The following is a 13,835-nucleotide window of genomic DNA, read 5'->3' as shown; positions in this document are numbered from 1 at the left end:
CGGGGAGAGCTACGTGCTTCGCATTGTTATCAGGAGCGCCTTGTCACCAATTATGTTGTTCGGATACTTGTTTAGTGCTTGTTCTTCATTAAAACTAATGCTGTTCTCTTTGTTGTATGCGTGATTCCAATTATTTTTTTTTTCACTTTTCTCTTCACTTTGCTCTTGAAGCCTGCTTCACCTCCGTCGCGTGTCGGCCCGATATTGCACAACATCCGGGATCAGCCCACATTTGTGCCCACGAACATGCACACAAAAGATGTCAACCAATGAGAGGCTGCAGCAGCTTCGCTGTAATAAATTGTCGACAGTACTGTCTTAGAAGATCATTATATAAGTTCAAATTGATTTATTGTTTCTCTTTGGTGCCCTTTTTGAGGCGAAAAAGGAAGGACTGGAAGGACAGTAATTTTAAAACGAATTGCAGTAGTGAAAGGGATTGCCTGCTACTAATAAGGAAACACATTTTTTTAGCGGATGCTCGAGACGATGTTACCATGTTGTCACGGCTGATGCGCATTTAGCGCGTGGAGGGTTATCTTCCCCCGAGACGGGACAAACGCACAGAGCGTTTCGCGGCAAAAGCGTCGAAGTGGACCAACATTTCCCTTAACTGACTCAACAGGTTCTGCTGCGGAGCCAAGGCAGCGTTACACCTTAAGCTGTTGGCATGAGCATTGTTCGCACAAACACGAGTGTTCCTGCGGTGCAGCAGCGTGTATACTGTGGCACGCGCGGAACAGGCGGAACTTGGGGGGACAAGCACCGACAGTTTCCCTTGGTACTAGTCACGGGCGCGACGAAGGTGCCATGCCTGCAACGCCGCTGCAGATGACTCCTCATCGCGACAGCGTCGTGAGACGCCTGGTAGCTGTGAAGACGCTGTTTCAGTGACACAGCACAATAAGCCTCGCATGCCGCGTCGCGCCACCATGGCGCCTCCACGTATCGATAGAACACCGTCTGAGCCATGGAGAAAGGAAAAAAAAATCAGGAGGGAGCATCGCGCAACGCGATTGAAGCCGAGTGTGCTGGACCAACACGTGATCGCACGTTAAAGTGCGCGGTTGGTTCTAGTGTTCCCGCTGTGCAGGCTGAGCAAACGGTAGGCTGAGCCACGCCACGGCAGCCGAACAAGCGCGCACCGAATAAAAACTACTGGCTTAGCTACTGGAAACCAAACGTCTCAGCAAACCTCGATTCTTGCTACGTGATCTTGACGCAGGAGGTCATGTGTTTAGTCACCACTGTGTAAAGGACTGGCTTCACGGAGCGTTCGCTTGCCAAGGCTGCCTACGTGACGTAACGCTCTCTCCTAAAATGTTACTTTCTCCATGGTCTGAGGAAGTTTAGTGCAGCGCTAAACCTTGCTATCGCTGGTAATGCTTCGCCCTTTGCGCGAAATTGCCAATTTAATTTTTTTTTTACAGCGGAGCAGTGTATGTCTATCCTCCTATACATATTTTTTAGGTGGTGGAGGAAAAAAAGCTTTATTAAATCGAAATGCGAGTGGGAATTGAGGAGCCAATGTCCATGCCTCAAAACTCCCGCGCCCTCTGTGAGGAGCCGAAGCGAACCAGTAAGGCATATGGTGATATCTGGCATAGCAAGAGGAAAGCTAAGAAACCGCCTAATACAGAATTTCATACAGTAATCACTAGAGAGAACTTTGGCGCTAGTTCCTACGGGAGCGGCAATGGGGGTAGTTCAGCCGGCGTGAGAATTATGGGAAGTGCATAGATTTGCCTAGAATTAGTCCTTTTGGCTTTAAACGTCGGTTTAATTTTTAAAATTCGTCCTCTTTAACAAAGTGCTGTAACATCATTCACCAGAAGGATTCAAACACAGGACCTCTAGCACAGAATATGTATAATGAAACCAGTATGCGACGGGCGCATGCGTCGACAAGCGGCATAGAACGGACTTATGAATAGCTTGCGGGCAAGACAGCATCTTTACATTTTTAGTGCGTTTCAATTTGGACACCTTGGCAGGTTGGGCCGCTATTAGTAGCGATTTTGCGTCTTCGCAGAGTATTCTAAAGATGCGGAAGGGAAAAGCCCCATAATAAGTAAACTTTTTAACTGAGTGTATGATTTGTGTTTTTCACAGCTGCGATTTTTTTACAGCGAAGCTGTATGTGGCTAGGTTTCCGTCTTTTCTGCGTGCGTAGAAGAGGTTCCCGTAGACCAAGAAATCGATATAGCGAAGTCCAGCTCCATGACGCGCCCGGCGTCGAGCGAAGCTCGCCCGCGCGTCGATAACGTCGGACTATAGACGCTAAACGCGCGTTTACAGACGGTGAGGAGCCGAAGCAACAGTGATCGGCCTGCGGGGACTGACGATCTTCGGAGAAGCGACCACCGAACCCTCCCCAGCCCGCTGCGACGACTCGCTTTTTAAGGACCACAATGCACCTCTTCAACAGCCCGACGGCACCGGCATGTCTAGCCACGTTTAACGGACGGAGTATTGTTAGTCGATTCGTTGTCGCCTTCACGGTTTGCTTGGAGCGGTGGAAGTCCTGGAAGGGGATGTTTTGCGCTGCGATCTCACGGGCCCCAGAAGTCGTCACAGTCAATGGACAGACGTGGCGGCTACTGACTGCGGGCTCAGCTCTGGGATCCAGAGGCACCTGCTTGGGTCAAGACCCCAGCCTACAAGAACACTCTCACCTCGGTGTGTTCAGTGAAACAAAAGTGTGGAAGTGAGTGTGTGAACCCTCCCTCTCAAAGGCGGGTAGGCAACGATGACTTTGGACGCTCCTATTGGTCGAAGGTTGAACGGCAGTTTTCCTTCACCTAGGGATCTAGGGAGGACAGTGTTTGTAAGCAGCCGTTTGGCGGCTGTTCAGTGTGCATTCTCTTTCAGTCATGCTGGACTGATCAACTGTAACGTTCTCCACCCTTCATGTAGATATTGTTACGTCAAGGACGAGTCAGTAAGACGAGCAACTATTTACAGGTTATAGTTATAACAGCGGTAGCAGCGCTGACCGAGCCCAGTTCGTTCTTCCTCTTCTTTTCTGGAGTGATGGCACCCACGCACCTTGTTGAAACAAACATATACTCCACGCATGTAGCACAATCCCCCGGCGGCAGAAGCGACGTCCCGGAGCGTCTAATTGTCATCACTGGGAGGGTCATATTGCTTCAATTGTGTAACGTGCACGATATCACTGGACTGGGAAGCAGATGGGGCGTCAGGGTGATCTCGTAGGCCACGGGAGTCACGGCACGAAGCACTCGGTATGGACAAGAACTGCACCGAGAGCGGCGCTGCTGCGCCGGCGTTGAGAGCGACGCATGCGAAGCAAAATTTTTTTAGCGGGTGGTACCCCTCTCCCACCTCTCGTTCTCACCGCCTTGATTGCCTCCTGCACTGCGCGTGTTTGGGCACGTTTCGTGCCGCGCGCCGTGTGTGCCTACGTGTGTGCGCGTGGACATTTCATTCGAAGGGCGATGTATAGTCTGTTTCACATTTAGGGGAAAACTCAGAGCGCAGTGCATCGAGATGCGGCTAGCGCTTGAGTCAGGCGGCGGCAGCAGCTCGCGCAAGTGCTCGAGGAGCGGGATGTGGAACGGCGTCGTCTGCTACGGCGGCGCGCGCTGACCGCATTGTCGGAAAATGTGCTACTGTTAGTTGCAGGGCACCGATCTCATCGTTACTGCGTGAAATCAGCCGGTATTCTTTACTAAGCGATATGGTAGCTCTTAGCTGCCAAGCGAGGCGACCGCAGGTAGACGTAGTGCTTGCGCTGCTTGCAGTTTCACACTTCTTTGAAGTTCTCACGAAGGACATGATGGTGAATTTTAGCCAACAAATTTAGTTAGTGAAATTCAGCTTCTCGGCAAGATTGTGCTGCGAATCGGAATGGCTGTGGCAAGCGCAACGTCCGCAGACGGAGAGGATCCTTCGAGTAAGTCCGCGTTACCTTTACACGTGGAAACATCGGTTCTGCGGCTATACCACTTGGATTTGCACGTCTGACAATACGTCATGAACTAGTAAAAGCCTTGCAGTACGCGATATACTTTACCTCCGCGTTGTATTGCCTGGAAAAATCTCTCGGCCCACACCTTGGAAACCGGGGACATGCCGTAGGTTCGAGTAAGCGTAGCGCACGTGCGGGGATGCGCAAATGTGTCCGTTTTTTGTCTCGTGACTGCGGAAGAAGGAATCAACATTAGTTCAACCGTGTCGGATCTACTGTACCAATGTATGCATACTTTTTTAACAAACATCGCCACTCTTGCCATCTGGCCAGCAGTTACGATAAGCAACACACACTAGCTTTCACACGTAAAGGTTTCGAGTAGTTGCTGAAAGGTATTGCGAAATTTCGTAGCCACTAACGCCAGTGCAGGGAATTCAATCTCTTACGTATGAGTTAGATTGCCATGAGCGTCAGAACTTTGTAGCGGTGCGATCACTTTCGCGGCATTTACTTGTGAATCAGGTGCGGAGTTCTATGGCGAAAGCCGCTGCACGAAGCCCACTTCAGGCCTTTGTCTAATTGAGACGCGTAGACAGACACATAGACATAGAGAGACACGCACACATACACATATACAAAAAGGACATGTACGGCTGAATATGCCACAGCGGCACAGCTCTCGACGTACATCGTGTTCGTCGCAAACGGTGTCCTGCAATTTGCTTCGTTTTCGCTGGTTATTTGCACATCCGTATATGACGCAGTGACGCCCCGATGATGTTCTGTACTTGTATGTTGCGTGCACAGACATATTTACGCATTGAACACCCCATAACACACACACGCGCTACATGCACGTGAACGCGTCTCGGCAGCTCAGGGAAGACGGCGGCCGGTCGTTGGGTTCCGGAGTATGCGCTCAGCCCATCCGGTTCGAGACTATCGTGTTCTGGTCCATAGGCCTATGTAATGAGACAGCAGTTTTTCGGACAGGCCGACGTGACGCGACGGAGACCATAGACGCATAAATAACGAGGCGGGAAGTGCACGTCTCGGTGTCGCCGGTCGTACAAATGCCTTTGACTCTCTTAGGAGCCGGCCAATGGGACCCTTGAGCGACGAAACCCAACAGAGCGCATGATGGACTGTGATTACTGAGAAGGGCTTGCCATATAAATATGGGCGGAACTTTGAAACAGCCAGGACGAGAGCAATACATTCGCGCTCGGTAATCGAATAGTTGCGCACTGCACTTGTCAGGAGCCGGCTAGCGTAGGCTATAGCGCAGCCGTGTGCGTCTTGGCGTTGCGATAAGACGGCGCCGATCCCATAACCACTGGCATCGGTTTGGACCTCTGTAGGTGCGGACGGGTCAAAGTGGGCCAAGACCGGGGCATTGGTGAAAATTGCGATAAGGCGTGAAAATGAGGCAGCCTGAGGGGAACCCCACGTAAAAGGCCCGTCTTTCTTCAAAAGTTCAGTGAATGGTTGAGCGATTGCTGCGAAATCTTTCACGAACCGTCTGAAATAAGAACAGCCCCACGCAACACCGGACGTCTTTGACAGACTGAGGTACAGGAAAAGCCGTTACTGCTCAAACTTTTTCCGGGTCAGGTCGTACTCCGGAAGCATCGACGAGATGGCCTAGCATTGTAACCTGACGGCGCCCGAAGTGGCACTTCGATTAGCTTGATTGGAGCTCAGCCTTGTGGAAGAGGTCAAGAATAGCTGCGGCGCACTCAAGGTGCATCTCAAATGTAGGAGAAAACACAACGACGTCGTCGAGGTAACAAAGGCAAATTGATCATTTGAAACCTTGAAGCAGAGAGTCCATGATCCGTTCGAACGTGGCGGGGGCATTGCACAAACCGAACGGTATAACCTTGAATTGGTAGAGCCCATCTGGAGTGACGAAAGCGGTCTTTTCTTGGTCTTGCTTATCGACGGAAATCTGCTAATAAGCAGATCGAAGGTCGATGGACGAAAAGTATTCGGCACCGTGAAGGCAACCAAGAGCGTCGTCGATTCGTGGTAAAGGGTAAACGTCCTTTTCAGTGATTCGGTTAAGGTGGCGGAAATCAAGGCAGAAGCGCCACGTTCCATCTTTCTTTTTGACGAGCACGACCGGCGACGCCCAAAGACTCGACGAGGGCTCAACAATGCCGCTGGCGGGCACGTTGTTTACTTCCTGCTGAATAACTTACTGCTCTGCCTTGGACATGCGATACGGTCAGCGGTGAATGGGAACAGCATCACTAGTGTTGACCCGATGCTTAAAGAGGGATGTCTGACCAAGTGGTCGATTGGCAGTGTCAAATATGTCGCGGTAGGAAAGCAAAATGCGATATAGGGCGGCTGCTTGGTAAGGTGCCAGGTCCGGAGCGACCATGGGACGTAATGGGCCGTCGAGGTTCAAGGCACCCTGCGGCTAATCAGGAGGATCTGGAGACGCGTCGGATGCAACAGCAGTGAGTGGTCATCTGTCACTGACCGCAGCATGGCCACCGCTATGCCGCCAGGTAACACTTGCTTCGTTAAGCCAAAATTGATAACGGGGAGACACATCCGATTACCGGCAACGGTTACGACGGAGTGTGGCACAGGAGGACGTCACGAATAGGTGCGACCACATAGTCGTCGTCAGGCACGGTTGCCGTCGAGGCTAATTTGATGAAGGTTAGGGCTTTTGGAGGTAATCGAACAAACGCTGTAGTGCAGAGGGTGTTAGGTTGTTCGGGGCGAAGGTCTGAAAGAAGAGGAAGCTCTAGGCACAGCGTACCACTGGAACAGTCGATGAGGGCAGAATGCGTCGTCAGAAAGTCGAGCGCGAAGATTAGGTCATGAGGGCAACTGGTCATCACGGTGAACAGGACTGGAATTTGGCGGCCAGCAATCCCTATGCAAGCAGTGCACATACCCCTGACGGCAACAGTGGCGGAGTTGGCGGTGCGTACGGCTCGAGTGATGGGAGGCGTAAGAACTTTTCTGAGGCGACGACATAGGTTAGCGCTCATTATGGACACTTGGTCTCCGGTATCAATTAGTGCCGTCAACGGAACAACATCGACGTCTACTTCAATTATGTTCGTGTTGGTCCGGAGCGTCAACGGAGGATTTGGACAGGACCAACGTGATGCAGCAATGTTGTGCATAAAACCCGTATTCCTCGTTCTTGATGAGAACAAGTCCCTCCCTTCAACAACGTCCTTAGCGTGGATGAGTCGGACGATGGCATGGGCTGCTACCAAATATTTCATGCCCGACCCCAACTCTTACAACGGACGTTATCTGCGCGCCTCTCTGCTGTGACATCAACATCGCCTAGCGGCATTATCAGCAGTTGCCTTCTCGCCGTGCTATGTGTAGGACACGTATCGTGCTCACCGAGGAAGAGCAGTGTGCCCTCCAAGAGCAACGGCCTCAGCAGAAGTGGGAATAGGCGCCAAGGCGGCGGGAAGCCGCTAACGCCCAGCGCGCGTCGCTTGCCGCACTTGGACCATCGCGTCGGCCCAACGAAGAGCAGCGTGCCCGCGAAGATCACCTTTGCGAAAAGAAACGAAAAGGGGCACGGCGGCGGCGGAGGGACACCACCGAAGATTAGCGGGCTGCCGACGCAAAATGTTTGCGCGATGACCTTCGGGAGCCCGAATACCGCGAAGAGGATAGGTTCGGCATTCAATGCTATGCACATGTCAACGTACCAACTGCGCGTCATCGGTCATGTCTGCACATGACGTTTGCTAAAAATCTTTCCAACATCGTTCTTCAGCCCGTGGCCGTCTACCATAGTTACCATTAAGCGATGATCACTACGGTAACAAAATCACATAGAAGACGGTAGAATCACGAAGTCACGTGTATGTGTTTTTATTCAATCAATATAGTAATCACCAATAATAAATCAACATAGTCCTCACTATACCCAGATTCGCTGGTCATCCACCTTCACAGAATGGAATGGCACTGAATTTTTTAACAGCGTTAATTTTGTTTTAAAGCGAAAGCTTTACTTGCCGCGAACTTGTGATTTTGCCATGGCCGTGCTCCGAGGAGGCACATGACGTCACACTGCGTTCCTCGTCACACCGCATTCCTAGTCGTTGCGCTCGCCTCCGCTCGATTCGCCAGCTGCGTCGCACGCCTGATAACATGCTGGGGGATTGAAAAGGAGAGCTCGCGTGCGCCGCAACCACAGTGTAGGCGGCAGTGCGGACGGCGACAATTCTGATAAGCAGGAGGATGCCTGGAATCGACATCGGAACGAGATGAAGAGGAAACGAATCGCCCAGGAAACAGACGAACAGCGCGCCAAACGACTGGCTAAACGCCGCAACATAGCTAGAAAACCAGACTAACCTGGACTTGCTATTAAGGTTAACCAAGGCTAACCATGCCTTAGCTTTCGCTACGTATATCCTGGCATAGCCGAGCCAAGCCACTGCCAAATTTTTTTCGATGGTTCTCGTCGCAGGTACGATGGTGGTCGGTGGACCATAGGTAACAAAGGTGCCGATGTTAAAGGGCGCGTGCTGTCGCGCATGCAACTGGCCGAGTTGCGGGCCGCGTTCATCGCCGAGTTACAAATTTATCCCCGTACACTACGTTACGATCCTAGACTCGAGGCTCTTCCTCCACTCCATCGAGTTGAGCGTAGCACCGCCCTTCGACTGAAGAAGGTACCACGCTTCTCGTAACCTCTGTGGCGGGTCATTGAAACATAGTGACCGCTTCTGCCGACGGGCGGCGCTTCAATGGACTTTCTCGAGTCGAGATCAAATGTTGAACCTACCAACGTTCAAGAATACGGGCTACAGCTCGGCGACACGCGCCTGCTGTTGCGCGTGCGCTTTGGAGTGTTTGAATTCTCAGATGCAGTCTTGGTGGAGTGCTCGGGCGAAACAGCAAGCATCCCCCCCCCCCCCCATCATTTCTCCTTGTGGCGATTGCGAGGCATGACTCCGCCGGAGAATGGCAGTCACTTTCAAAGTTGGCGCATAGAGAAAGAAATTCAACAAGAGGGGACACTCTTCAAAAACTGGCAACAGGAAAGACGTCACGCCTAGTTTCAACAACATCCGTTAGTTGACGCGAGCATCAGAAAAAAAAAGAATGTGAAATAAACTTCCAGACAACGTTTTATTTTTTTTATTCTTTCCCACTAAAAGTGAAAAAGTTTTGCGTGTAAATGAACTTACACTTGGCAACTTTTTGTTGCGTTGCCTAGCAACAAGCTAGCGGCACGCCAGACGCGCTTGCATACGTCATGCGCCAGACAAGCCGCAGGAGTGAGCGAGGCCGGCCGTACGTGCGAAGCTCGCGTGCTCGGCGACCCGTCTGTTTTGGATATAGCCCATGTTTTTGGGCTCCCGGCCTTCTCTATGCTTTTCTTGCGTATCGTCTGCATTTCGACACGGCACCACTGCACTACTGGACTACGGCAAGGTGAGAAATTGTGTTTGACAGTGTGCGGCGCATTTTAAGCACATTTAGGCTTAGTTCGAGTGGCGCAGTTAGCGAAAAACAGCTCCGCCGTCCTGGCGCAGTTAATTTGAGTTAATGCCTCGTCCTGGGAGATGTTTGCGACGCTTTCTGTGAGCACCAACATTACTGTAACTTATTTCGGTAGGTTTTGGGCACGCTTGCCGCGCCCGGCTTATTGACGCAGTAAGCGAAAACCGGCTCGGCCGTGTGAGGCATTTGCGCGTGTACATGCGTGTACTGCGTCGTAGCGCCTAAGACAGACAAGTTTTCGCGCATTCTGTGGCCCCCAACATTATTGTAACTAGCGTCGTTATATTTGGGGTAGTTTAGAAGCACGGTTGCCGCGCCCGGCTTATTGACGCAGTTAGCGAAAAGCAGCTCGGCTGTGTGCCGCAGTTACTTTCGCGTGTACTGGACCTTACTGGTAGATGTTCGTGACGCATTCTCTGACCCGAAAAAGTATTGTAATTTATCTGGTAACTTTTTGGGATATCTTAAGGCTTGCTCGCCGCGCCTGGGGTTGTGAAGGTGTTAGCAAAAAAGCAAGCCGGCCATAGTGAGTTAGTTTTGCGTGTACTGAATTTTAGTGGGACAAGTTTGTGACGCATTTTATAGCCCTGCAACAAGATATACCTTATTTCGGTACTCACGCTTCTCGAAAACGCGACGAGCGATTGCCGAGAGCGATAACACGGGAGTGTTGCATGCGCCGGCAGGACGCGTAAAAGATAACACGGAGGAGCTCAAGAACATGACATTTACGTATTATGAGCGACTGAAAACAGGCTTCGCACCCACGAGTCTGACTTGAGTGCGATTAGAAGGCATTCTGCGAGCGTGTAACATGGTCTGGCTGAGCCTGTGTGTGTACTTCGCGTACCATCGTGTCGACTGAGGCCAAGTTGTTTTGGAAACGCGCAGTCACCCGTGTATTTGTGCACTTAAAGTGCAGGAAATAATGCCAGGTAAAGGAGGGGTGCTTGAAAATCGGATGTTCAGATTTTATGGCATTGTTTCGGAGGAGTCTTTGCTGCGAAATGTACGTAAAAGTGAATTTATCTGTAATGCAGCTCATTCACCACTTACGCACGTTTCGCCTCTACACGAAATACTCCTGTTAGGTCAAAATGCCAAAATGATACATGCTTGTAATTTACTTTCAGCTGATGGGATCCGGTGGAGCATCGTACGGCAACGACTGCTGCTTACCTGGTGCCACAACTTTCGATGAATGCAGAAGAAGCCCGGAACGAGCATTTATATAGAGCAAAATAAACATTTCATCATTTCAGAAGACGTCTTTCGTTTTCTTTATGAAATTGCACCTGACAGATTCGGTGCAGTCTTGTAACGGTCAATCGCAATCATTTCTACGTAATAATGAAACGATTCCACGCCAAGGCCACGCGAGGTTCAGCAGAAGCGAAAAAAAAAAAAAAATGCCGCGCCGAGCAGCGGAGCCGGCGCGGCGTGTACCAACTGGTGTTCAAAACGCGCGCGCCCAAAACCGAAACCGGAAGGAGTCAACAACATCCGCTTGGTGTGCTACAGTCAATTCGGCCGCTGGGCTCTATGGGAGTGTCCGCTCTTGTTGAAATTTCTTTCTCTATGGTTGGCGCTCGAGCCGCTGGAGACAACAAACATGACGATTTGGCTTACATGGACAGCCACCTGTACAACCGTTACAGATGTGCCGATTAACGGCTCTGTTCTCCATCGAATTACGCAACGAAACAAGGAGCACTACTGAAATGTCCTCGCTGTAATTACTATGCGCCTTCACGCACATGCTTCCTTTAACGAAGCTAATGGCTTTCTAGAAGCGTTCGGTTATTCACATTGACAACCATCGTTGATGGATTCCGCACATTCTACCTTTATAGAGAAATAGCTTCGGGTGCTTCAAACCGTACGCTGTCACGTCACAGGAGGTGCCAGCAGCACCAATACTCGCGTGTAGAGCGAACAGTATCAAGTCCGCAAAATCCTACTCCAGAGTTGCATGGAGTGCACAGGAAACTGCACATAGAAGCGGAAAAGAAGGAAAAATGGAAAGAACCTAGGAGGATGAGGCTTGGATAGACGAGGTGCTAGTCGATGCGTCTCTTGAGTGATATTGATCAAATACTATCTTCGTTTTCGCTAGCGAGTTGAAGTTTGTATTGGATGAAACGGGAGGTAGGATAACCGAAAGTAAACAACCATTCACAGTTTTTTTTCATAAAATCTGTGTAAATGTTATGTTCTTGGTCTAGTACGTTTCAAATAGGAGGTACTCGAGAGGCTATATCGGTTTTTCTTTTATGTTAGAAGGCGTCAACACCGGGTCATCAAGTTTTGGGAGTATATGAAGAAAGGGCGAGGAGGGCCCTAGAAGAGGCAGATACACAGACAGTATGAGATGTTCCCTGAGAGTTTACTTGCTTGCACCATGCCTGTTTGAAGAAGGACGTGGCAACACAGAATCTGACGACCGATATTTCATCAAATGGTGCTAAATAGAGAAACAGAGAAACGGGGAAAACGACGACAAAGGTACATGCAAGGAGGCAATGATAGTTCTACCTTCGGAACACTAATGGAAGTGCATCCTATAAAATCATCGTGAAATAAAAGTGGGAATTCCCGCAGTTAAGTAGGGCGAAAATGAGAGAAAGTATGCCTGGTGTACGTACCTCTACTTTTACCGGAGATAAAGGAATGGAACGGAAGGAGGAAGTTCCAAGGCGAATCAAGTAAATCTAACTAATATAGTTAACCACTATCCTTATTATGCGATAACAGCGCTAAATTTATGTATTCATCTCTCCTCTTGTAAATTTCATAATCACGGAGTGGTTGATTACAATATGACTTACAAATAACACGCAGGTACTTTTTATCTTTTTGTAGAACTTACGTTAAATGCTGACAAGTAGTAGTAGTAGTAGTAGTAGTAGTAGTAGTAGTAGTAGTAGTAGTAGTAGTAGTAGTAGTAGTAGTAGTAGTAGTAATAGTAGTAGTAGTAGTACAGTAGTAGTAGTAGTAGTAGCCATAATTGGTTTCTTATTCTTCAAAACGAGTAACTTTCAAACGAGTTATAAAAAACAAGTAACTAAATACAATGTAATGGTAGGGATCAAAATTCACTGTTAACCGCACTGCAACCGCATAGCGCAGACGGCTGACACCTTCACAGCCCTCAAAAATCAGGGTGGGAGTAGGGCATAAAAATGTCGGGAAAGATAATAACAGACCAAACTCAACTTTTCTGACATTGCTCGCATCCACATGCTCAAGCGAAATCGATCGCCTTTGAAGGAGCACGCGCGGCCCATGTGGAGACTACTCTGGGATGTTGGGACGAGCTGCTCAATGCAGAAATTGTTTTGTGCACACCGACACCGGCTGAACTTGGCAGTTCGTCCGTTTAGCGCGTGATCGAGATGTGTGATCATCGTGGGGGGAGGGGCTGCCGAAGGATCAGATGGGCTCACAGTTGCTATAGTTGGAGTAGGCTATTTTCTTACTACGCTCTAGAAAGGGAGACGCCTGTAGGCCACATACCAGCTGCTTACAGTGTAGGAAATTGGCTATTTAATGTACCGCCAATTGTCACGTTTTGCAAGCGCCGAAACACGCCTATCGGGCATTTTAACCTCACACCTTGCTTCAGCGACAGCAAGATGCTACGCTCGCTTACCTCCGTAAATTTCACCTTTTCGTCTACAATGTGAACATTGTTTGGCACCGTTAAGAGTACTGTTTTGTTTCGCGGCTAACTTTCGTGTCCTTAAACATGAAAATTTGTTTGCTGTACACGACAGCGAGCTGAAACTGCATGTGCACTGAAAGCAGTCGTAGATAAAAGTGTACGTTAATTATGATCTCCTTGTGGGCGCAGAAGTGCCAACATCCGACAGTGACAGACAGGGAAATTTAGTTCATGCAGTTCTCGCGTCGTCTGTTCTCGTGTCATCGTGTTTGCTTGAAGCAATTATTTGCCAGCATGAAAACTTTGTGTCATCACCAACAATTCCATCTTACACCTTAAGTGCAGGGATGCACGCAGTGGGGACATACCAACATTTTTAGGGGTGCTTAACTTTTTACTGCGTACACTCTAAAAATGGTTTACAGCCTTTGGGGCGTTTCTTATCCGCAAAAAATTAGCGTCATCTGTATTGCTTGTGGTCACTTTCTGGAAGAGTGACCGCTCGCTACTTTCCTTTCAAGAATGGTATGTCACGCTGATAACGTGAATGTACCGAGCACGTTGCGTTAAAGAAAGAAAAGACACGCAAGGTAGATGAAGATTATGATTAGGTGGCAAAATAACCATATGAGCCCTAAAAGGTGCAAAACTTTCTTAAAGTCGATGCACTGTTTTAAACCTGCATTACGCCCTATTATTATTATTATTATTATTATTATTATT

At 49.4% G+C, this 13,835-nt stretch overlaps 1 protein-coding gene and 1 long non-coding RNA gene across 3 annotated transcripts in view; both read left to right on the top strand.

Annotated features, from left to right (window-relative positions):
• LOC142576061 (uncharacterized) overlaps positions 1 to 13,835 on the top strand; it is a 411,410-nt gene that overhangs the window by 272,952 nt on the left and 124,623 nt on the right. The window lies entirely within an intron of this gene.
• Positions 9,213 to 10,712, top strand: LOC142574059 (uncharacterized). The gene is made up of 2 exons (XR_012826405.1): positions 9,213 to 9,379; positions 10,582 to 10,712. It is a non-coding gene; the product is annotated as an uncharacterized LOC142574059 (long non-coding RNA).

This window comes from Dermacentor variabilis, chromosome 3 (assembly GCF_050947875.1).
Source record: "Dermacentor variabilis isolate Ectoservices chromosome 3, ASM5094787v1, whole genome shotgun sequence".
NCBI lineage: Eukaryota > Metazoa > Arthropoda > Arachnida > Ixodida > Ixodidae > Dermacentor > Dermacentor variabilis.
The sequence above is the reverse complement of the archived record's forward strand: the minus strand, read 5'-3'. Positions and strand labels throughout refer to the sequence as shown.